Here is a 25,233-nt window from a genome sequence, read left to right as displayed (position 1 = left end):
TCAACCCACAACACATGGAGTTTATATACATTCTGGAAATATTTGCAACTTTGATACAAAATCACATTCAAGGGCAATACTGCTCATTTTCCGAGCTGCCCAGTAACAGAGAATTTTGTGAGTTTTGTTCGCAATTATCTCTTAAAATGCATGATCAAGCTGCACGTTATTTCATATTCACATTCCATCTCTTCCCAAGATTTCAGGTCGTAAGGTTCTAATTGGCTGTACCTTGTTGAATTGAAAATAGATGACTAAGCCTTAACTGATAAACTACCTGTCCACATATAAATATATGAATAAAATTGTGATGCAGCCCATATTTCAAAACCAGCCTCTGCAGTTGAGACCTCTTGGAGAGGGTAGAGGTTGAGGTTTACAGCAGGGAATACTCTTTAGATGAGCTAAATGAGAAGACGCATGGCAGGAATACAGATGACAGGCTTAGACTCCAGCCAGCAGGCAGCTTGATGAGGTGGCAGAAGGCAGAGAGAACTTATTTAACTGGAAAAGTTAAATAATACCTTTGTGGATAGCTGGCACTATCCATTTAGTAACTTAAAAACTTCTTACTTCTAATTCAACTTCTTGTGTGCAGTTGTCTGAAAGTTGCCTGATTTATAGATCAGGTAGTCATGATTTGTTTATCAGCATCATTAGAGTGCAGTCACGCTGATATTTAAGCAGTGGAGTCTAATTATTCCATTTGAACTATTCTGAAAAAGCAAGATTTAGGTAGTGACAAAAAGAATGAGAACATGGATACAAGCGGCCAAATAAGCTTTAATCCATGGAGGGGCTGGGCTCAGCTTTAGAGAAAGGTGAGGACTTTGGACATCCAGAGGAAACTCAGAAAAGAGCCAGTTGAGTTGGTTCGAGATTAAGTTGGCCTTCCATTGGAGGTTTTCCTAGGCACGCCCAAATGGGAGGAGATCCTGAGGTAGAGCCAGAACCTGTCGGAGAAATTAAATATCCCAGCTGGCATGGACACTCCTCAGAATCCCTCGGGAGGAGCTGGAAAGAATTGTCGAAGAGAGGGACATCTGGAACACCCTGCTTTGGGTCCAGTCTCCTCTGGTAGTACAATCAACACACTGATTCTAAGCGGGAAGACCGGTCCAGTTGAGGTCTGGAGTCACATGCCAACAGAGTGGATGACATCAGTCATGAGGTGGATGTAAACAACAGCCCACATGATGAGTGAAAACTCCATGCATATGTAGTATAGACCTGGAGCGCCACAGCTAACAAGTGAGTGTCTATGCTGCAGAAGGAAGTGGCAAACATGTCGCATATTTTCATCTGCTGCCATTCATTATAGCAAATGATCAAATAGCTCATTAGCCAGGTCAAGGTAGCACATGTTAACGTTTTCATGAAATCAAACTTTTGGTTTGTGTTTTTCCAGCAGTGCACTTTTGATGCATTTAAATTGATCAATTACCTCTGTGTAGAGTAGCTTTAATTGAAGGTGGCAAAGTCCCACCATTCCTGCACTGGATTCAGATTTCCCAGAGGAGATGATGCATTAATTAGATCCAGCCCAATTTAAACTCATTGTTAACAGCCTAAGTGTTAACGTTTCGCTCTTAACAGCGTCAGAGCTGTATTAGGTTACTGCTCATGCAAAGAGAATACGCCACTGCCAAGACTTCACATTAAAACTGATTAATGTGGCAAAACACAAGCCAGCCTTCATTCAGAGGACACCTCGAGAAATTTAATTTTTTGGTCAATTTGATTAGAGCTGACTGCATCAGTTACCATATTTGTGATCATGAAATCCAGAGACAGCCTTTGGGATATGCATGAAGAGCTCGGAGTAGAGTTACTACTCCCTCTTGAAAGGACAGCATGTTAGCTGATCCCTCAAAGATGTCTGAGCATCTGATTATGATGCCCCCTGGATTCCTCCCTGCGGAGATTTTTAGACACGTCTGAGTGGAAGGAGACCCTGGACCAGGCCCAGAATACGCCTAAGGGATTATATATTCCATCTGGCCAGAGAATGCCTCGGAATTCCCAATGAGGTGCTGGAGGTTGAAGTCAAAGCGAGGGGTGCTCACACACACTAAGATGCTTGAAGAGGCTAAACCACCCAGATTGGTAAAGACAACCTATTTTATATTCTGTGCTGATATGATGTTATGTAAATGACTCCTGTTTTACTAAGGTCCCATTGACCCACGATTCAAAATGTTAAGTGTGGTGTCTGATGTTTTCTCCACACAACTATCATTTTTAAAAAGTAATAAAGGCAAAGAATAGACACAAGCTCAGAGAACTAGATCTAATATAAAATAAAGTCCTAAAATAGGTAAACAATGACACTACTGTAACTTGTGAAGTCAAAATGAAATAAATGAGTGTGTGTGTGAGGACCGTTCTTTTGCCATTTAGAGACAACAGCCCTCTTCAGTGCAACTCATCGACGTCTCTCCGAAGATTGTAATGTGCTGTGGCAGCAGACGAGCCCTGCTGTCTATAAAAAGCGGAATTCTGCCGCATGGTCGAAGTCTGCGGCACATCAGACGGACAAAAACAAGACAGCAGGGACTGTGTGAGGCTGGAAAGATCAAACCCAGATGGTCCATTTCTTTGTGAACTGGCACAGAGTATCCTAATTATTATTCGTGTGAAGAGAGGCTCCTCTTTGAGTCTGATAGCATTGGCTGACATGGCCCGAGGCAAGGCCAAGACTGACCCCGAAAACTCTGAAAAACAACAGTGCCATTCACACAAACACACACACACACACAGATACACGCATTTTATCTGGCCTGATGATTAAGTCACATTTAAAAGTGCTGGGATATTACCAGTGGTAACTTCAGCCTTAACAGACCAACAGCAAAGTCAAACACCTTCTGGTTGAATATGCAAACAAAGCAGGTAAACACACCTAAATATACAGGCAGAGAAATGCAGACACTCTTAACCTCAAGTGCACACGCACGCACACACGCAGTAATGTGCTGGGACTGAAATAGCAGCAGTTAATTATGCGAGTGAGTGAATGAAACTTTTATAGTCCACTGTCTTTTTATGATGTTGACTGTGCTGCTCTTTAGAGCCTTTACTCAGTTATACTATTCAAAGTTTAGTCTACAATGAACACACTGTGATGCATACACACTGCTGTGTGTAGCCATGTGCTGATGTCTTCTCATTTTTAGGATTTATATTCCGTGTATAGACTATTTTTGACACATTGCATGTTAATACATATGTTGATATCCTAGTAACACATCTCTGTGTCATATGTAATTTCTCAGTTTCACTTAATATTACACTAAATCAGACGATGCACAGATTCTGATTGTTTTCCCTTTTGTCTTATTGATCATCTCAGCTCCTCCGTGCAGAAACTATAGACTGCATATAAAGATGGATGTCGATCCGCACTTCCTTCCACTATCCAGAAATATCCCAGATATGAGTGCTGTCATATTCCGTATCTGGGGCCTGCACTGTAGCAATCAGGGGATGGAACCGTGGTCTAATGTACTTGACTAATCGTGAGTCAGTCTCAGCTGTCAATCATGGCAATTCACCTGACTTTTATAACATGAAATAAGTAATTTAAACCAAACATACTCAGGTTAGCGTGTCAGGAGAGATGATACTCAACCGCCATTGTTATGGAGAAGAGGCCAGTCAGAGTCTGTTGATCTTAAATATATTTCTCTCTGAATTTGGGCGAATCAAAGTCCCATGTTAGCATTCCAAAGATTTTAACATTCATCCACAAAGAGACAATTTGCTAAGCTTAGCACAAAGACAGCTGGGGGAAACAGCTAGCCTAGCTCCATCAGCCATGCATGAGGGTTTTAATCTAGTATTGGATATCTAAAATGATCCTTGGAAATCATAATATCAACTATATATACAGACGTGTATCTTATTTGTGTCTTATTTTATGCATTTATCAAAGACAAAAATATTATACTACTACTACTAACATGGACCAGGAGAGTTTGGTCTTTTCGAGTAATGGCACCTGAGAAAAATTGTGACTTACTCTCAGAAACAGGGATGCTCGAAATTACCCCTTCAGCTTCCCAACTCCATGAAGTCTGAAAGTAAATAAATAGATTTTATGAGAAACCCAGTGCAATGAGATACACAGATTAATGGAAAATGTATGAGTAATGGTAAAAGTCAAGGACATGGCCAATAGGTGGCATTAAAAAGGGCACAGTTATCCACCCAATTAAATTTATAACCCACATTACGCACATTTGGCAGACTAGGTTACAGAAATTGAAAAATAGGGGACATGTGTCCTCAGGCATGTCCCTCTAACACACACACACACACACACACACTATAGTCCTCGATCAAAGTACCGACAGCTGTAAGCACCATTTCAGGGGACGCCATTATGCAAGGAAAATGTCATTAGTGATTTTACAATTTCACGCATCAGCGATGCTAACATGTCTCTGGAAGATGGCAGGGCACAGACGAAAGGTTAGGGCCTCAAACTCTGAAAGCAAACCTCTTGACTAAGATGGAGGGATGTGCTCTGCTGCGTACGACCCCTCCCCTCCACCAGTCCCACACAGTACATTACTCGCCTGGTGCTAAGACCTACCTGAGATTTTGATTGGAATGACCTCATCAGGACCAGGAAAATTCTAATTGTACTTGTATGAAAAGAGGGTGGAACTATAATGATTAATCAAGCTTATGTGTTTTAGACGTGTCCCTTTGCCCTCCATCTCTCTGTGAGAAGGTCAAACTAAAACCTAAATATTCTTAAAGTGTAACATAAGCTGCACCTACAATGTACAATGTTTAATCTCATAAGGTATGAGTAAATGATCAGCCCTTTAAAGCCAAAGCCCAATCATCTGAAGTTCTTTACATTAACTCTTAATATAACTAGGTTTCTAGTATAATTGCTGTATTTCCTTGTATAAATGTAGTCCTATGTACTCAAATAAAATATACAGCATGAAGCTGTGCATATTCCCCTACTGCAAATATTTCACAATGAAAACCTTTTTAAAACAAATGAATGTGTAAAGTCAATAGAAACGCTGCAAGTGTTGCAAATATTTATGTTTGTGACATATGCTTAACAGATAAACATTGAAACTGAGGTGAAAGATTGTTCAAATTTCTAATCGCAGAGAAAATCTGCGAGACCTGACAAAGAGCAGTTCGGCTTCCGCAGCTGAACCACGGCTCAACCATAGGTAGATTGGCCGCTCTAATCTGTTAACATGGGCGCCGAAAAGAAAAGTGAGCCATTCCACAGCCAATGTGGCCCAGGCGTCCCTCGCTTTCTGTTGCCTCACTTTTCCTTTTTGTTACTGACAGTTCACCATCTGTTCTGCTTGAATGAACAGAGAGAGGAGTGAAATACAAAGGCTATACATGTCACTGCAAAAACTGGAGAAACAAACAAGTTTATTTCATTAATAACTTTTAAATTGATAAGATTATCATTTTAATTACATTAACTAATAATATTGTTCTATGAGGGCCCCCTGTCTGTGCTGGAAACTTGGAATCGTTGCACCAAATGTATTACCAGAAATTCATTCAATCATCTGATGGCCAGTGAGGAGCAGTTGATTGCTCCCTGTTCCCTCCTGTTACCCCCTGAAGAGCAAATGATGCTCGACAATGTTTAAATTTGTTGCAACTCTAAAATGAATTGAGCGGCCCCATCTATCTACTGGGTCATAAATGGGCTCAAATTGCACAGTGTATACCAAGCATTGCACATTGTAAGTGAACAACCTATAACAACATACTGGCCTTCCAGAAAACAAGATTCTGAGGGTTTGACCCTCATGTTACCAAAACTACTTGGTTTGGTTGCAAGAAGCCCACCGAATCTTACAATAGTCAGAGATAACAGACATGCATATAGCTAGCATGTTTAAAAATCACATAACATAAGCACTTCTCCCAACAGATAAGTTGATCGTAGACATTATCTTAATATCTTAAATTATCTATTCTTCAATCATGTACAAGTAAATTAAGCTTCATTGCAAACCCTTGGATCTACCATGTCACCTTCGTGGCTTGTTTACAACCTTGCATTGCACCTCACTTTCCAATTGGCAATTCAGCTCTGTAAACTCAGCAATTACTTCAAAACCTCAGATAGCTTACGAAAATATAAACTCTAATTGCTTGAATTATTTCCACATACGAGTACAAGAAATGAATCAATCATAACATAGTCTTTCTTCTGTGGTACTACAGTAACCATGTTCAGGACCTATTGTTCACAGTTTAACATTTAAAATACCACAGAAGAAGATGAAGATCTGCATTGCAAATGAGTGTCAAACTGTGGGCAGGGTAGACAGATGATTCTCCCTCCACAGAAAGCCAGACTGGCAGAGTTTGCAGATCAAAGCAGGTTACAATTAAGCCACATCTTTAGAGAAGTCTTAAAGGGATTAACCAACAGGCTGTCAGCACTGTCAGTCGGTTGGTAGTGAACACAGTTCCATGATTGATCAGAGCTGAATGGGAAAAGTACAGTCCCTTTTGTTCAGCAGCAACAAAATAAATATAACACACAAAAGCTCTGTGGGAAGGCAAAATGGTAATCATACTGAAATTAGAGGCTTTTCATTTGGGGCACTAAACCAATCAAAATCTGCCACTGTGCCATTCTTGAAGATTTTTTTTATGTATTGGCAAATGAGTAGTTGTAAATATAGTACACATAGTCGGTATTGTTCTGCCTGCAGAATATTTCCGTGACTTGTTACCACCACTGTTAGGTTGGTCTACCCCATTGATCACTTCTACGAAAACCCCCTCCAACACTCTTAAAGGTCCAGTGTGTTAGATTTAGGTTCATCCTGATCATTTCCATGGATGACAGCCTCACACACTTTTATTGCAGTGAAATACATCCATCAAACTGTACTTCCTTGTTGCCATTTTATCAACAGTATCTATTTTTACCATTCTGTGACCACTATTCTGTCCAAATATCAAATCTGCATCGGATATTAAACTGTGCCAAGTCAGCAGGGGAAGAAAAACTGAATAATATATTAAGTATCAAAGACAATTATCACTGCATATCTGAAGAACACAGCTTGTTCTCAGTCTGAAATTTGAAGACAAAAAAAAGAAGCGTAGAAAAACACAATGAGCATCTGTTGGTTCTCAAGTCCATGTTTGACAGATGGACTTAAATTATATAAAATTTATTCCACACTTTGGCAGAATGCCATTTTCCACCCGTGTTAACTGCTCTACTAAATCAAATTTGGACTTGAAAACAGGCTTGTGTTTGTATCACAGCACGGAAAATAGAAAAGGCCTTGATAAGGCTCTTGTGCCATGGCTACCTTGAGGCTATTTTACAACAAGAGCGCATTGAGTGTTTCCATAACAGTGTATCCCAGGGGTCACACACAATCAGTGTGACGTCAACACCCATAGCTGTGGTGGACTGTAGATGGTATGAGCAGAAAATCCTCGGCTGGCTTGGAAAACATCAGTAAATAAAAATGGCAGAGTCGTAGCAAGACCCATGGGTAATAGTGTCAACGGCTGTCCGACATACAAGAACTGATGACTGTTTTCAAACAGGCTTTATCTCACCTTCCACTGTAGATTGGAGACGTTTATGGAGAGTGGGGCTGGCACAAAATCATTCTTCTACCGAACAGACAGTGAACAAAGCAGGCGTGCGTGGATCTTGATTATATGACAAAGTGTTGAGCCATTCTGTCTCCTCCATAATCCACTGAACTCTAATCTTCATAAATCGATCACTCGTACATCTGCACAAATAACGGTCTGTTTAAATTGCAGTATCGACGCTGCACATGATATAAATTCAGCAGGTTATTATAAAGATCAGTTCTACTTGTGAGTGATTAGAAAAGAGCAGTGGAGCAGAGTAATACGCCTCAATGCAGTGGCGCTGCAAAGAGGGGGCCAGTGGGGCATTTCTCTATTGATTTTATTATTATGCACATTTACTGTTCATGCAGGAATATCACTAAATAAGCCCCGCTTCAAATATCAATGGCAGCTAAAGAAAAGTGATATTTGAGTGTAGTGTTTTTGTATGATATGACAATACCCAAAGAAAGTACAAGAGAGGCCCACAGCTGGAAGATAATGTTTTGAACAATGGCAGAGGGTGCTGTGCTGGATCCAAAGTGTACACAGAAACTTCAACTAAGTATTTATAAAGTGTTTACATTTTTTAATTACTGACATTTTAAATAAAGTTGCAGCTCCACTGACTCAACAAATAACAAGGATTGTGTTCCAAATTATACATTAATTATTTGTATGCTAACTGTGCATTATGAGGATAAATAGGCTACATGTTGTGCAGAGAGTGTGCAATGATGGAACTGGCCTTGGTACTGAGAAGAATTATTTAAAAAGACCAAAGGATATTTTTCAGTTGTTTTCCTGGTTACCTCCTATCTCCCCTTTAACTATAGCTGCAGCTCGAGGTTTTAAAAAAATATATTATTTGTACCTCCAAGAATTGTACGTGAGAAAATTCAAGTATGGTAAAAAGTATGATAAAGCATGGTGATAAAAGTGTCATATCTCAAATTGTTGTATCCAAAAGCAGCTTTAAAGCAAATTTGAATGCACTATGCAGAGAGAACCACGGCACTCTTATTTGCAACTTCATCAACAGCACTGGCAGATGGGGCAAATGGTGATGCTGCCCTTCAAACGAGAGCAGGCTGTTGACTATAGTTACAGCAGTACAAAAGCCATCTGCCCAAATAATTACAGGTCTGAACACAGAGAGCCAATAATTCACTAACCTCGGAGAGAAATGCAATGCCGTCTCTGCCGTTCCAAAAATAGTAGCCTGCATGCACACACCTGAGGTGAGCCACAGGTGGTTTGACCTTGCACTCCTAAGCGTTTGGCCTCCATGTTACCAGAATGACCTCAGATAAATTAAACTTCTTCTGTCGTTTGCAGTAAATGTGATTTCGGGGAGATAAGCTGGCAGCTAGATCAAAACACATTGGCTGAGGTGATTGGAGGGTTTAAGTAGACAAACTTATTGGTAAACAACCTCAATTATTTATCAGTATAATGCAGCAAATCTCGGCATGAGTGAAAACCGTTCCACCATAGCACAGTCAGATATTAAAATCCATTCAGACCATGGATGATAATTTGTTCGCCACCACCCAGCTAAGCTGCCTGATAGGGGGCTGAAAGCAAAAGGGGTGCTGTTATAAACAGCAGATTGGATTAAGGCATGGCTGTGGGGGAGAGATTCTAAAGATACTGTTCAGAGGATTACTCTTAGCAGATGTGAATATCACATCAAAAAGGGATTTTGACAGTCGGTGGTGGATTTATGGACTGTGGGAGTGGGGGAAGCAAGGAGGGGGTATCTGCAGCAGGGCGTCTTTGTTTTTGGAAGAAAAGGAGCAGTGGAGCTTTCTCTGATCCGACATCACAGTGTCAATGTGAAACATGAACAACAATATCAGATAGGAAATTGTGCTGTGACCCTTTAAACGAAACCCTCACACTCTTAAAATGCAATAATTACTGATCTTTAGCTTTGGTGAACTGGAAATAACTAGAGTCATGCTGACAGCAAACAATTAGCAATCTTCTTTGATATGTTTTTAAATAAAGTCCAATAGTGCCTGGTTATTCATGTCTGAACCGTCGCCGACATCTTAGATTTGCTAAATGATTTAAGTGGGACTGGTGGTGTGCATATTAACGACCGTTTCCCTTAGTTAGAAGCGAACAGTTAGGTCATTCTCTTGCAGAGCACAATCTGCTGAGCCTAGAAAAAAACAACAGAAAAGACTGATAACCACTCACCAATCACAACTGTACGAATTATAGTAGGTCTGCTTACAAAAATAATAACTCTTAAATCAGCGCATTGGTAGCCAATGAGATAACTGCCACTGGAAACCACAGCCTGATTGTCTATGTCAACTGAAAATTACAAAGGGAGCTTTATCACCTTCCTTGTTTGCTCTGGACCTTTGGACTTTCAGTTTATCCAAACCCAGATGGCAGGTGTGAAAGGTACCTCAGATCACGGTTTGGACCAACAGAACATATTTATGTCCGACCAAAAGAAGTGGTCTCAGTCCATATCAAAAATGAACCAGGGTGAGGTTCTTCTGCAGTTTGAAAGCACTCCGCCCACCAGTGCAGTTTCTGTGTACTTAAGGTCACTGTAACCTTTACCTTCTGAAACATAATCACTTTATCTTTGAGTCCACAACTGATAAAAAGTTCCCTCAAGCAGTCTGGAGATATCACACTCAAGTGGCCAAAAATATGTTTTTCGAAGCCACGGTGACCTTGACCTTTGACCACAGAAATCTAATCAATTTTGTGCGAATCCAAGTGAATTGTGCCAGATCCCTACAGGCAGTCCTAATATGTCACATTCAGAGTAACATGAGATCTCTGAGACCTTGACCGTTGACCTCCAGGCACCAAAATCTTTGGGTAAAAAAATTAGAAGACATTCCCTCAAACTGATTTTACTAAAATAGTTAAATAGACTAAATATACTAAAATAAACATATAGTTTGTGAAGCCACCGTGACCTTAACCTTTGACCTTTGGCTACCAAGATGAAATCCAAGCTCAAATGAATGTTTGTGCCAAATCTGAAAGAATTCCCTCAAGATGTTTTGGAGATATTGCATTCACAAGGCAAAAAAATTGCTTTCTGAGGTCATAGTGACCTTGACCTTGGACCTTTGGCAATCAAATTCTTTTCAGGTTGAATCTTGAGTCTAATGAATGTTTGCGCCAGATGTGATGAAAATTCCCTTTGGGCATTCCTGATTTATTGAGTTCAAAACAATGCAAGGCCATGTGACCATGACCGTATGAGGTTTGACCACCAAAATGTAATCAGCTCATCTTTGAGTCCAAGTGAACGGAAGGACAGACGGACAGATGGACAACCTGAAAACATAATGCCACAAGCTGTCCCCGGCACAGAGGCATAACAATAATATTTGTGGTAACATGACAAATGCAGCACACTGTTTTTATAGCTTGACCAATACTAGGACTATATGTCTTGATATCTCATCAGGTTTGACCAGTCTTTTGTTCATATTTCCTGTGTAACAACCCAAAATTAAAAGATGAGTAAAACTACATTTCCCTAATCAGTCCCAGCCTGCTTCATGTACCCTAGCAAAAAATAATTACCATTTTTTCTTTTACTTCGCAATTAAGGAAGTTACACCCCAGTTCTTCTTTTGAAATGGAAAATTTATGGTGCCATCAACAAGCGTGAGCTGATGCCCACCTTTCATTTATTTTCATTCCCACCATACTTCCATCCTTAATTAGCCGCCACTGAAAATAATTAAAGACCTGATTCCTTGTTCCAAGCCTAATGAGTGAGTCAGAGGAATTAAATAAGAAGCTGATGGCCGCACGCAGTCCCACATCAATCCAATTATCCCAGTGACCTTGCCAGTTTTGTCCCTGTGCAAATGGACAAACAATTTGAGACCACACCCTCAGTAACACATCAAAGTGCGGGAAACGGTTGCTTTGCGGGATTCACCTGCCAAGTCTGCTGGTGCACTGTCGGTGCTCTCAGAGCCAACAAGCTTCAATCACACTGGGAGGCAGGAGGTTATTAGATTTTATCGGTATGCATGCCATGTTGGAGGGATTTCCACCCTGAGCACAGAGCGGCGGAGAGAGACAGAACCCGAATCTACAAGCTGCACAATGACCTGCATTTAAATTCAGTGCGAGTGCTCCTGTCTGTCCTCTGGGACACACACTCTTCAAAGTCGCACAAACACTGCATACACTGAATCTATATGAACAGTCACAGGTATAATGAGAGCCATACCTCTGAATACAGCTCCATGAAGTAAAAACACATCTATCCTTACTTCTAACAGAACATGGCTCATGTGCATACACAAGCACACACATAGGTATATGCCTGCATTTGTATAAAACTTAACATGCATACAAAAAATACAGTACGCACTCTTACAACATGCTTAGAGATAGTCGATTATAGAAATCCTTGCTGTTCTTACTGTAATTTTTCAGTAGGATACTGAGTGTTTCCTCTGAGGGGTTTTTTTTTAGCATGAGGGGGCAGGCCAGTGGGGGCCTACAAAATGAATGCCACTGCAAAATGAATGTAGTGAAACCCTGGAATAAAACAGTTGTTTTATTTAGTATTTGTAGAAATCTAAACTTCAACACCCACCACCCGCCCCCTCAGGGTGTAGAGTAGTTTACCTAGCTTGATAATATAATCGCTGATTCCGACTAGACGCTACTTTTCGTTGATGGTTTTTCAACACCGGAGTCATAAGTACCTATGGTCCACATAGCATTGAACATGCACAATTAATGATTTCAGATATCTGTGCATTCACATGGCTTAGGTTAGCACTGATTCTCATGCTGTCAGAAAGACCATTCAAATTGTAATTAGGCCTATTTTATAAACTGTTTCAGAGTCTGCCAACACAGATATTACACCAATCAAACTACAGTGCATCATCATACAGAACCAAAACTTTCAACAGAACTCCTGACACAAGGGCACAACGTGGATATGTAGAGTGAACACTTAAAAACCTCAGCTCAGCGTTCAGTGTCACTTATCTTGACCCACGGCTCTCTTTCATCCGCTCCAACTGTGTGTGTGTGTGTGTGTGTGTGTGTGTGTGTGTGTGTGTGTGCGCGCGCGTGTGTGTGTGAGTGTGACTGAGTGATGGAGAGAGAGCGATGGGGGAGATTTGCAGTGATCGTAAACAACAGCAGCAGGGAAACAAATGGGTGGTCCCCCTTCGGCTACATCCCTGCGCCCAATCGATGATGCACGATAACGCAGCAGCGAGGCCTCAGGGGAGACGGATGGAGTCTCGTGCCTGCAGCTGAAAACCCGCTGTCAAACTCCCCTGGCAGCGGAGTGGCATGTTGTTTTGCATTTCTGGACGAGTCGATGTTGCAGTTAATCTAGAAGCTCAGAGGTGGATGAAATTTTTATCTATGACTTTCAGAGCAGCTGGGCTCTTCGTTAGCTTGTTGTTCTCCTCTGCTTTGGGGAATAAAGCAGTGGGATACATATTTTCCCACAGGAATGATGAATGCCCCATGTGAGCCAATCAGTTACAAATACATCTCCTTCTTTTGTGTTTCTGCCTCAGGGCCAGAACATGTTTGAATATTGGAATGCAGCAGTAAATGCAGAAACTCAGTGTCATAATTCATAATTTGTCAAATTCAAATTTATTTTATTTATTTAATTTTAGTTTGGACTGAATTCATGTGTCTGATATATTACATGCAGTACATGACTGGATCTGTGAGGATAGTGGCAGTGATAGACTGCAATCATGTGCGAGTAGGAGGGAGATGGCAGGTGGTACTTTAATTTATCTTGACTCTCTGTCATTCCACATTGTCAGCTATAATCAACTGTGCATAACCAGAAACCACTTCCAATGCTACAAAGTCCAGATATATATCCATAGACATCTCGAATTTCAGCTGCAAATCGCATAATCAATCATTGACGGTAACTTGCAAAAGTTATTGAAGAAAAAATTATAAAATGCAAAGGCTCGCCTTGTACCTGTCAATGTCCATGAGTAAAGTTAGCCGACATGGTATTGGCCGAATCACAATTGGCTGCAAGGGAGGCTACAATTTGGTTCCATAAACAAGAGTGAGCCTTCCAGCTGCCGAAAATCCAATGTATTTTTATTGTCACGAAATAGGATCACTAAACTGCCAGCACAATAATCTGCATAAATACAAAGTTACAAACAGTTCAATTCTAATATCGTTGTGGGAGAATTTTAAAGGATAAAATCTGGAGAGAAATACTAATTGAATGGTTATTATGTTTGACTTGACTTGTGAAACTAAGTTGAAGAAATATCTCAATCGTCAGCCCTGAATAAAAGCTTCAGTTATTCTACATACGGCCCTGATACATCATCCAATAGGTAAGAGCAGCCCGTACGCAGCCTGAGAAGCATCAGTGTGCTCAGATGTTCTCTCATTTAGACTGCGGAGGCTGGAGAGTGAGATAATGTGTCCAGAGAGACTGTACATAGAACCTGAAACAATAAAGGTGTGTGTGTGGGGGGGTCCTCAGAGGAAAGTACGCCCTTGCGAATGACAGAGAAAAGTGAAATGAAGGACTGGACGAAACTCACTGCTGTGTCACTGTGTCCACTCCCATATGGTCCTATACGCAGCATCCCCCACCTCAGAATGATCTAAATCAAGAGATAACTACAGAACTCACTCAACCTACAATTAACAATTAATTGTCCTATAGGAGTGTATTGTTACCCTGCCAGTGTACAATCTAAAGTTACAGCTCACTTTTGAGAAGAATCCAATATTTTAAGATTCCACATTTTTACCTTTTTTTAGGCCTCCAAAATAAATGAGCACACATTCTACTTGGAAAAGCTTTGAAAGGACATTCATGCATTTGTTGCTGGAAATAAAATGGTATAACTTTATTTCACTGGTTCATTATTTCTTAATAATAATAATTATTATTATAATTTACCACTGTATGAGGGAAAAGGGAACAAGTTCTGAGAGTATTAGTTTAGTTTGTTGATTCCCAGAGGAATTTACTGAAAAAGCTGCTTCATTTAAATGAGATGTTCAGTAAATATGACTGAACAGCTAACTGTGTGAAAAATCTAAATAATTAAAACTGTTTACAGACTTATGTTTTTGGGAACAGGGGATGGGTTTGATTCATTACTTCTAAAAACCTGTCTGGGGCCCCGACCTGGTTCATTTGTGCAACTAACTAGCAACGGTTTAGTGCATTGTGGGTAAGGAAAATGCAAGGTATTTTTGACCATGGCAGTAATCATTAGTATCCACAGGGCCTTGTAGGGCTCAATTTTGATATGAGGAAAAGGAAGAAATATTCCAATCAAACATCCTCTTGAAATTCTATTTGAACTGGGGAATATGTAAAAGAAAAAACACTAAAAGAAAAAAAAAAAAAAAGCTAGAAATCTCTTTAGCTGCCAGCCTGGAGACTGAAAAACGACCCGGCTTAGCTGACAGGCTGATAAGAGCGGAAACTGTGAGGCGAGGTCACCTTCAAATAAACTACGCTCTGTTAGATCGTTCATCACAGAATATGATGGATGGGAAAGTGAGACGTCGTCAGCAGGAATCTTGGGACACGACTGGGAAAACAGATGAGTGGGAGCTCTCGACCCAAGCCAAACAAACAGGCGGGGCTGAAGCTGACATGTCAGACATCACAGTGAATTTAGGCGGCATGGATTTCAATTTTTTATTTTTTTTGGTGAAGTATTTATTTATAGTAATTATTTACCCAGGGGGACACATAATGTAGAATAACCCAGAATAAATACAACTCAGAAAAACAAATAACAGCCTCTGCCATTGGGGAAAAATGTGAGATGAAGCTGGTTTTGCTTTATTCCCATGCTGCTAAGAAATAAAGCCTGGATTCCCATCAAAACGGTACAGGGGGGAAACTTTGCACATTTTATTTATTTTTATATATTCTTGACATCTTCGTCTGTGTCTTCTGTGTGTATGGTATGGTTTGTTCATCCAGAGATATTTTTCTTCTTTTACTTTTTTCAGTTTTGCGCCTGTTGTGTGTTTAAACGTCATCAACAAACCCACTCACACTTTTGGAGTTTCAGGGGTAAACAGCTTTGCAGCCAAATCCAACACAATTGGAGAAACTGGCGACCACTTCTTCAAACAGAAAAGAACAACAGAGAAAAAATATAACATGCCTCAATACTGCTCCTGTGGTGTCATCCAAGTGTCTGTAAGCCCCGATGTTCAAATGTGACTTGTAACGGCCTCATTAAACCATGTTTTTAGACTAAGTTATCCTTCCCCCGAGCCTCGTACACACTCGCGCGCACACATGCCTGAGGCATTTAAAGGTTTTTTTTTTTACGTTTGAAGAAGTGGTGTAACTGTTTTTAACTTCTTTGGCCCTGTAAAGCACTTTGTGACTTCTGTCTGTGAAAAGTTCTACACAAATCAACTTTACTTACTTACTTAGTATATTAAATAACGTAAAACACATGCAGTAAGAGTTTAAGTTAAGTTTAAAGGTTTTCAAAGAGTGAGATATGTTCAATAGAAGCATGGAGCAGGTAGAAATGCTACATGGTTAGTGCATCAGAATGGGTTTAGTTTGGATAGAAATCATAAGCTTACATAAAGATGTACCTATGCTGAGGGTTTCTAATTCTGACTGAAATGTGAGGACTCCTTCGTCCTGCCCTCAGCTCTTCCAGCTGAGATGAGCGGCTGGTTAATGTGCGCCATCTTATCTCAGCAGGTCTCTGGGTAATTTACTGCTGGCTCTGTTGTTCAGTTTGAAATATATTATAACTATAACTGCTGGCAGATGACATTTGTGTTGAAATATAGTATTCGATGCTGCCACTTTGTCTGACGGCAAAGCTGAATACATAATAAATACATGTTTTATTGAATAGTTTAACAACAGCACCGCCTCTATGGACTTCTCTGTTGATATGTCACTACATTTCAATAAAAGTATATATACATATAAACCGCACTGAACGGGGGAAAAGTAGTATATATGCAATTTAGCTTTTTCTTAAAACAGTATTGATTGACTAACAGTTGTATCTTTTATTATACTGACTGGTAATAAGGTTATTTTCCCAGAAAGATGCTGGCATAGTTTGTCAAAGTAATGTCACAGCTAGGGCCGTGAAATACACAATGCAGTAAGGTGATAAGGTAGAGGTTAGATAAAATGCAAAAATATCAAGGCCTGTTACTCTGCAAAGTTTTAATATCTGTGCTTGACAGGTTTAATATTATCCCGAGCAAGGAGGTTGTATTTGTTGGTTTATATGTTATTTTTGTAAGCAAGATTAAAAACCAGTTGACAGATCATCATTTGACTTGTTAGAAGGATGTGGTGTGGTCAGGGAAGAACCCATTAAATCTGGTGTTGACACAGATCAGGGGGCAGATCCAGAATTTGTTTTCTTTAACATCGTGAGAGTAACATTGATTTCTAAGAGAATAATTCATGGATCATGATGAAAAACAAATCAGGCATGTTTATGGGACTGATACTTGTGTGCAATTTGGTGCAGATCCAAATGAGATGTGTTCTACTGACTGATTTTCTAGTTATTCTAGATTCAAACTTTCTGTCTCTTGGGTGCAGCAGTATATATTGCAGTAGGGCATTAGTCATTGTTTAAGACAGAATCAAGTAAGCAGTGACCCTGGAACAAAGGCTACATTCACACTACTGCCTTTTCGTTTTATTACACATCTTAGTTGCCAGGTTTATGCCGACTGTCCAAGTTTTGAGTGCCCATTTTACTTTGAAAACTTAGTGGCTACATTGTTCCCTTGACGGGCAAAAACAGAAACGATGACGCCGTCGCCTGCATTCAGTTCCTAATTGGTCGAGTCAAAACCTTCCAGTTTACACCAGCACACACACATGCCCAGTGTACGTTTATGGTCACGTGATATATGGAATTATTACTGATGTGAAGCTAGAATGCTTGCGTGGACAGAGATAGTGGTGGTATGGATGCCAACACTGTTTAGGAATTTAGTCTTGTTTTTCTTCCAATGTAATATTTCAACATGACTTTTCAAGGAAAGTTTCTTAATTTTTTTCTGGACTCTTTAGGATGTCTGTTAAGACTCCAAGGTGAATTTTGTTCTACTCTATTCCATGTCAGTGAAGAAGTGTTTGGACTTCATTACAGCTGCAGCAAGGTCTCCGCAGATCATTTTAGCCTTGAGCATTAGCCGCTGATGCTAGGGATATGTTAATTACCTTGCCAGCCATTCAACATTCATACACACACACGCACAGACGGTTTCTATGCCTCTCCTTGCTCTGACTGTAGATCTCGGGGGGGGGATTGCTCATCCCAGAGGAACAAAATGTTCCAGAAACTTGTGCAGTCTCTCATCATATCTGCTATTTGTAGAAAGTTGCAATATTCGGATGATAAAATAGACCTAATGTTACCATTAGTATTCTCTGGTAAATAGCTGCCATTGATTGCACAGCAGTTGTAATGCTACTCCTTAGACAATTACATGATGTATGTTTGTAATAACACTGATTATTGCTGTTGGTACTGTTGTGTAATCATACAAGGGGCACAATAAATCACTGTATTTATATAGTACTTTAAAAACCCACTCACACAGTACTAAACAATAACTAAGATGAACTGATAAAACAAGCAATTAAAGTGAACAATTCAAGTAAACAGTTCAGGTTAAATCAGTATATGGCTCCTGGTGGAAGTGAGGTTTAACAAAAGACACAGACTCTGACAGCCTTGTTTCCTCAGGCAGGTCATTCCAAGACTGGGGGCATTTAAGGTAATTTTACTGACTTAAATAAGAAATAACCCTGATGACGTCATTGGGGTAATCTCAGCATTACATTTGTCACAAAAATTAGAGGCATAAATGTTATATAAGGAGGGTAAATCCAATAATAAGATGCTATTGTTACGAGAAAGATGAGATTGTAATCAGTCCCTCATGTTGAAGTGTTCTTATAGCAATAGATAACTTTCACTGAATTCTACATATGAGGATACCACAGTAACCAGCAATGCAGACAGAGGTGTTGTAATCCATGGTGCTCATGGGTCTGAAACCCTCGCAATTCAAAACTGTTTCAACAACAAACCCTAATGACCAGCCTGGGAAATTAAAGGAGAGAACTAAACCCTGGAAAAACTGAACTGAGAACAGCAGCTATTGCACTGGACACCATTGTCTATTGATCAAACCACAGCATTGTTAGTCATCACTGGACACTGAAACCACTGCAGCCAGACAGAGAGATTACTTTAAGGTGAGCATCCTTGGGACGGGGTGACGCAAATGAGTGTTGCAATGTGTGGCACATGCAACACATTCTATCTCACAGAAGGGAAATATCTATATAGTCAACACCTACTTATGTAGTATTTGTATTATGAATATTAACCTGCAGGTTAATTATTTGCCTCAGGAAAATTCATTTTTAGCTTGTGTGAAACTTACAGCTCGTTAACACATAGTGCAGCAATCAGGAAGCACGGTGAAGACTAATGAGGTAGCTACAGTACAACAGCAACTCTCAGCACTCGAAAGTTAACATTCTGCTTAAACTGCCCATTATGGAGCTTCTGGGTTACACATTTCCCCCACGCTGTTTGAAAACATGAAACGCAGCATATTTTATAGACCATAATGACTAGTGTACATCCCATATTTAAACATAAACTTTAGTGTGTGAGGATCTGTGAGGTGAAGAGGTAACTTCTGCTGTTATTTACTAGGGTTAAAAGCTCAGGCACAAGGGTGTCACTGTATTTGTTCACACATTCTCATTTACAGAAATCAGCAAGAAAAAATGAGTGGGTGCATTAAACACAACATGTTTTTAGCAAAATGCAATGCTAATACTGCTGTTTAGCATATTGTTCACCATCAGCTCTAAAATAGTAGCTTTTGCATAATGTGAAACTTTTGACAGCTTTCACAAGCACCCAACACTAAACCTTTTAGAAAATACAGATGTTTTTATGATGCATACTTTTTAAGCAGTTGAAATGGTGAGTCAGACAACCGAGGGGCAGTTGAGGATGGGGGACACCAGTGAATGTTGCATGATGTGGTGGTTTAGGGGTTTAGTTTCAGCTTAAATTTGAACACAGCTTTCCAAAATGCCCCACTCACCAGTAGATCTTGCTGGTGGCGTGGGGCCACCCAACTTTGATTAGAGGATGTTAATCCTTTCAAGTATATATAAATGTCATGACATAGAGACGTCCTAATCTGTAGACTCTAAGTTTGAGTAATGTTTCTGTACATCACCTTGAATCTACCCCTGTGTATGAAAGGTGCTTTATAAATAAAATTGCCCTGCATTGCTTTGTCCAAGTGAGCATTGTTCCTGCAAGATCCCAGAAAGGGAGGTGGGGGACAATGCTGAGAGACTGATGAGCCACCGATGAAAAACTGAGAAGAACCGAAGAACAGACTAAGAGGAACCCAACAAAGACAGGGAGTAAAGTGCACTGAAATGAGAAACATGGGTAAGTCACAAAATAAAACAGGGAGTGATTAAAAAATGCATAACACATAAATCGAGGGGAGACATGAGCCTAAAAGCCAAATGCAAGGAAGAAAACAAGGCTGGAAACACAAACAAAACAAAGAAATTAGACAAAAGTCATTGAAAACACAGGCTCCAGACAGAGGCAGAATCATGACAGTTATATTTACAGTCTTCAAACCAAACCAAAGGTTACACACCAGTGTTTTCCTGTAATGTATGTTTTTTTCCCCCGTCTTTATTGAAGAGTGCGGTCTTTCAATTTGAGAGCAGGATTTATTGATTTCATGTTTCATATTTTGTAACGCTTTCAGTCAAAACCCTGCTCTCGCACTCAAACAGCCCAAAAGCCTAAAAAAGCATTACAAAAACTGAACATAAAATCATTACGTCCCGCTCTCAATCTTAAAGTAAACACTCTTTAATAAAAATAGGGAAAAAAACACATAGTGATTAAGGTCAAGGTTTGTTTATACTGTGTTAGATGGACAGCAGATGCATTTTTACACATCAGCCCTGCAGATATAAAGCATTAGTGTCTATGTGCAGGTGGTGTTTAGCCTGTATGTCTATTCAGCACAGCAGCACTAATGACCGGTCAAGCCCTTTGACCTCAAGCAAAACATATATATCTTCCCCACAACCCTGCTATTCATCAAAGCCAAACTGATTGGGAGACACTCACTGTCCATCGCAGTCAATTACACACCGTTAGTGTGTCACCCGCTTCTGTGGAAATTTCCATGCAAGGGCAGCAGTGACCACATCCTCATTAGTCAACCCCTACCCCCTTCATTCTGATGAAAATTGTGGCTTTATTGGTGGCTGTGTCACTGATAAGAGATTAACGAGGGTGATAAAGCAACTGTAGGCCCTCATGCTTCCTGAGCAGTCAAGGAACGTTAGATGACTGCTCTGATGAGTCAGAAGGAGCCTCCATCCTCACAGTGGAGCACACGCAGCGTTTCCATGTGCTTGTCCATTTTGTGGGAAATTTGTCTCATTAAAACCACGGAGTCATTCTACTGTGTTTCATGCAAAACAAAGGCCTGCCTGGTCCAGTAGGATTTCTTACACAACCACTGTTATTCCTCTTTGAAAACATTTTGCTGGTGTTCCACATATGTTTCAAGGATGTGGCACCCAGCCCTGCTCCCTGTGATGTGTGCTGCAGTGTTGGTGGTGGGTGTAGACGCCTGCTGTCCACATGTTTTATGACTCCGGCTGACGGTAACTGTAATCACATGCTGCTGATCCCGTCTTTGTGGAGTCGGAGGCAGACGGACACACTGACAAGTTAAAGTTCTTGCCTTTAACTTTAGTCTGACTTCTCTTTCTTCTCAGTTGGCTTGAGTTCATGGAAAAATACTTGCTGACAATGATGTGGAATAGTGTATATGCTGGTGCACAATAAGCTCACTTCCTACATAGTTATTTGTATTAGATCAAGTGAAAGAGCAGGTGAAATGGATTCCAAGTTTTCTGACGGTTCTATAATGCTTTGAGTTTGATGCTGCAAGTCTCAAATGCAGCTTCTGACACTGAGATAAGACGAATTCAAATGTTACTCAAGCAGCATAAATAGTGCATTGGTGGGGACTATTTTCAGCAGCAGATCAATATGCATCTTCAGTGCTTGTGAGTATTTCTGTGGCAGCAGGATGGTGTGTGTGTGTGTGTGTGTGTGTGTGTGTGTGTATGGAGTGTTCACCAGTACAGAGAAGTGGCTCACTGATGTGTTTAAAATAGTTTTGGCAAAACATTGGAGCACTGTGGCACACAGGTTTTAAATGTGTGCACACATTCACATAAACACACACCCAGGTTTGAGCAGCTCCCCTTGTTAAGACTTTCCATCAACTTCATAGTGGACAGCCTAACCTTATCACTTACCTCAGGAGAATATTTTGCCTCACGGTCGCGGTCAGGTCCACTCGTCCTGACAAGTTCAGTGTTTATGTTGGTGAAGTTCCTAAAGAGGTAATAAAACATGCACACACACACTATTACAGTTTGTTCATACAGACCATGAGGAAGGCATGACTGCATTAAAAGAACTACAATTTTAAAATGCATCCGCTGAGTAACAGATATTTCAACTAGTATTAACTGTTAAATGTACACCGACTTGATGAAAAAAAAAGCGAAGTTCTTGGTGAGCAATGAGATCACATCAGCAACTGAGAATCAGTTCAAACTCTCTATTTCAGCTGTTCGGAGCAAATCAACACAGACTGGAACTAGCATGTCACAGTGGAGCACGTACATTACAAGGCCAAACAATCCTACACATTTCTGTCCAGAGACAGAGGAAGCGGTCTGAAACTAACAAGATCAGATGTTATTTCCTGAGATTCCTAAGATTACTTACTACCATCACTTGTGAGTATAACAAGGGGAACGCCTTAAAGGGAGACGATATTCTCAGGCTGCTTTCAAATATGACCGTTCTTTATTATGTTTCACACATATCAACACTGAACTTTCTAAGGTGAACGTCTGTAGAGGGACTCTAAAAGTCCAAATGCTACAAACTTGACTCAGGAGGTAGAGCGGGTCATCCACTAACTGGAAGATCGCTGATCAAGTCCATCAAGTCCCCAATTACTTGTGCCAAACTGTCCGTGGACAAGTTAGTGAACTCAAAATTGCCCCTGATGGCTCTACCACTGGTGTGTGACAGAGAAAGTGCAGCACATAGATAAACTGTATAAATGTACATGTGAATGGGTAAATAGCAAAACTGTACTGTAAAAGCACATTGATTGGTCATTAACTTGAAAAGTGCTGTATAAATATAGATGATGTCTTTAGTTGCCTAAGATGTATGGAGTCACTCTTCTGGTGCATCTGCGTAATCCAGTCCCCGGCTACACTGCTGTTCTCCCCCTCTATCACCTGCTCTTCACCCTCTCGCTGCGCCCCGTCCTCATTCTGATCACGATCATGTTTGACAAAGACAAAGACGAAAGAGTGGACAAGCTGCTTCTTTATTAAATTACCCGGCTCTGCTCCAGTCAGCCCCCTTTGCTCCGTGGTGGGCTGTGGTGAAATATCGATCGGAGCGAGCCCTCAAGATGATGGCCGCACAGATAACAGTAACTAAATGATGGATCCTTCAATGGGTTCGCTGAAGAGGGCCTTTAAAAGAGATCGTTGCTGTCTTCAGCCAGAACTAACGGCCTCAGGGATGTTAATGCTTATCTATGATGTATCAAACTGTATTCGTGTCTGCTGGCAAAGTGCGATTGTGTTCCAGCGCCCCAGGGTTATATTCTCACCAACTGTTCAGGCTGCAGACGGGTTCCTCAGATGTGCCTTTTTCCCTCCTCCCTCCTCTACCTCCTCCCTTTCTCTACCTGTCAAACACTACGAGCTCCTGAGCTTCCAGCCAACACAAAAGCCTGCTTGGTACTGATGGATAGAGACAGCTGGAGTGGAAATACAAAACGTTTGAGTATGCACGCACACACACACACACACACACGCACACACGCACACACACACACACACACAAACACACACACACACACACACACACACACAATGCTGCTTAAGGAGGGTGCAACCAGAGCTGCGGTGCAGATTAACAACTTTACTTTCCAATTAGCCCACTCAGCAGAGGAAATGGCTCTAACTGGCCTTCTGCTTCTTTTCTTCCCCGTGTATGTGTGCAGGCCTATTCACAATGAGTGTGAGTGTATCGGCTGCCTCTGATCTAATTCTTGAGTCCGACAGCTGCCTACTGGCCTAGTGGCTGTCACATGGTGCCTTTACTTCCTGTTCAACTAACACAGGACTGGGGGCCTTGATGGGGGTTGGAAGTCTGGGTGTAGCCTGGAGTATGACATTGTGTGTCCAAAACGTCTGTTGTAGTTAAGTTTTATTTTTTTTAAACTCTATACATCTGCAATAAAGAGGAAATTGATTCCTTTCCCATTGCTAGTGGAGGAGTTTGCTTCTCTGTTTTTTTCCTGTGGTGCATCAGTTCAACTTTATGAACACATCCAAAACTTAGGGGCTCTCTTACATCACAGTCTTGCCAAATTAGCAAATTTGCTCAAGTGTCATGTTTCCATTACTGCCAATCAGAGCTGGGACCAATAAAAACCTATGTCTACTGCAGAGTAATTTGACCTAAGAGCGAATGCTGATTGTATCCATTTCCATTGCAGACAAAAGACAGAATAATGTCCCTCTCAAGAGGTAAAAGCGGCTGTTTGTCCCTTTGCCAGGGTGAAGTAACATCATCGTAGTTTCTTACCAAAGTCTCAGCTGAAAAGATTCCTAACAGTGTTGAAATTTCTCGCTTCTCAACTATTGGTTGCGCTGTCACAATTTGAGCTGTGCACAAATACAGAAGAAATGAATGCAGAGGACAGATAGAAGGTTCCGTACACAAATCTAATGTCAGGCATAAATGAGCTTTGAGAAGTCAGTGCAATATAAAGTTACCTTTTAACTGGTTCACCACCATGAAAAGCTATTTTTGAAGTTATTAAAATTAAATCCCTCTATTTTGGTATAATGTAAAATGTTTGACATGGCAAGGGCTCACCTTTAACAGTGGTACAATGGAGTCTTGGTGAATTGCTGTACAGTGGCTTCCAAGCATTAAGAGCAAGCAGTTTATGTTTTCATGTATCACAGATCAGATGACAGACCGGCTCACTGGTGAAGAGAGCTTGGAAATCCAGCACCTGTCAAAGTAAAAGAGATCTGAGTGGCTCTGACTCTAGCCTCTGATACAACAGTGTCAGCTGTTGCATCACTCTCATCGTCATCCGCTTCCCGAAACCGGAGTCAGTTGGAAGTGTCGTCATTGTCAGACACACATTCACATCTATGTGAATTTCAATTATGTGGTTTGGAGTGGGTACAACTGTTTTAATCATCAATTTCATTAACCTCCACCGAGCCTGTAGACTACAGAAAGAAAGGAAGAGAATCATGTTCCTATAGTTTATCCATTGAATGGCATCACTGCGTAGAATAGGAGGAGACTAAAGTAGGGGACAACATGTCTTAAAACATATGCAAGCAAACCACAGATTATGTAGAATGATGCAAATATTATGTTAACTTTGACACGATTA

At 40.7% G+C, this 25,233-nt stretch overlaps 1 long non-coding RNA gene across 3 annotated transcripts in view; it reads right to left on the bottom strand.

Moving 5' to 3' along the window:
- The window catches only part of LOC138406724 (uncharacterized), a 64,407-nt gene extending 39,494 nt beyond the window's left edge, over positions 1 to 24,913 (bottom strand). For 2 of the 3 annotated variants that reach the window (XR_011240058.1, XR_011240057.1), the window contains exons 1-3: positions 24,696 to 24,913; positions 22,031 to 22,109; positions 4,022 to 4,076 (exon numbers count right to left, since the gene is read on the bottom strand). This is a non-coding gene — a long non-coding RNA (uncharacterized lncRNA). The remainder of the gene's footprint in view (positions 1 to 4,021; positions 4,077 to 22,030; positions 22,110 to 24,695) is intronic. The other variant, XR_011240059.1, reaches the window with a different exon arrangement.
- Between the last annotated feature and the right edge of the window lie 320 nt (positions 24,914 to 25,233).

This window comes from Paralichthys olivaceus, chromosome 23 (assembly GCF_024713975.1).
Source record: "Paralichthys olivaceus isolate ysfri-2021 chromosome 23, ASM2471397v2, whole genome shotgun sequence".
NCBI classification, from domain to species: domain Eukaryota; kingdom Metazoa; phylum Chordata; class Actinopteri; order Pleuronectiformes; family Paralichthyidae; genus Paralichthys; species Paralichthys olivaceus.
This window is presented reverse-complemented; position numbering and strand designations above follow the sequence as displayed.